We start from the raw sequence: 1067 nt of genomic DNA on the forward strand, positions 1-1067 counted from the left end.
ATTAGAAGAGCGAAGGTTGTGAGATGGGGAGTAGGGCGATAACCCAGACAGGTACTGAGGTAACAAGCCATGGAGAGCCTTATAGCTGAGCTTGAGGATTTTGAAGTTGACAGGAAGCCAGTGCAAGGACTCTGGGACAGGAGTAATGTGATCACAGTCCAGTGCTAATTTCTTTCTTGTGGCTGCTGGTTCATTTTCAACTGTGGACTCTTAAGAAGTCCTGTATTTAACTTGATCAACACCAATCCCTAGAGGATTTCGAAAGGTTCAATAAAAATGATACATGACTCTGGTGGGACTCGAACCCACAACCTTTGAATGACTTCATTCTATCGAGGCCTAGAAGTCCAACGCGCTCTCCATTGCGCCACAGAGCCAGCTGTATGAAAAAGTGTTTGCCCCCTTCCTGATTTCTTATTTTTTTGCATGTTTGTCACACTGAAAGTTTTAGATCATCAAACAAATTGAAATATTAGACAAAGATAACACAAGTAAACACAAAATGCAGTTTTTAAATGAAGGTTTTTATTATTAAGGGAAAAAAAATCCAAACCTACATGGCCCTGTGTGAAAAAGTGATTGAGATTTATCAGTCTAGAAAAGTTTATAAAGCCATTTCTAAAGACCAAAATTACCCCAAGAGCACAGCGAAGACTCATCCAAGAGGTCACAAAAAACCCCACAACAACATCCAAAGAACTGCAGGCTTCACTTGCCTCAGTTAAGGTCAGTGTTCATGACTCCACCATAAGAAAGAGACTGGGCAAAAATGGCCTGCATGGCAGAATTCCAAGACGAAAACCACTGATGAGCCAGAAAACATCTTGATGACCCCCAGGACTTTTGGGAAAATACTCTGTGGACTGATGAGTCAAAAGTTGAACTTTTTGGAAGGTGTGTGTCCCATTACATCTGGCGTAAAAGTAACACAGCATTTCAGAAAAGGAACATCATACCAACAGTAAAATATGGTGGTGGTAGTGTGATGGTCTGGGGCTGTTTTGCTGCTTCAGGACCTGGAAGACTTGCTGTGGTAAATGGAACCATGAATTCTGTTGTCTACCAAA

The 1067-nt window shown here is 41.6% G+C and overlaps 1 non-coding gene across 1 annotated transcript; it reads right to left on the minus strand.

The window, feature by feature from the left end:
* Nucleotides 1-284: 284 nt before the first annotated feature.
* Nucleotides 285-377, minus strand: trnar-ucu (transfer RNA arginine (anticodon UCU)). The gene is made up of 2 exons: nt 341-377; nt 285-320 (listed from the first exon to the last, which is right to left on the minus strand). It is a non-coding gene; the product is annotated as a tRNA-Arg (tRNA).
* Between the last annotated feature and the right edge of the window lie 690 nt (nt 378-1067).

This window comes from Lepisosteus platostomus, chromosome 5 (genome assembly GCF_059453375.1).
Source record: "Lepisosteus platostomus isolate fLepPlt1 chromosome 5, fLepPlt1.hap1, whole genome shotgun sequence".
Lineage (NCBI taxonomy): Eukaryota > Metazoa > Chordata > Actinopteri > Semionotiformes > Lepisosteidae > Lepisosteus > Lepisosteus platostomus.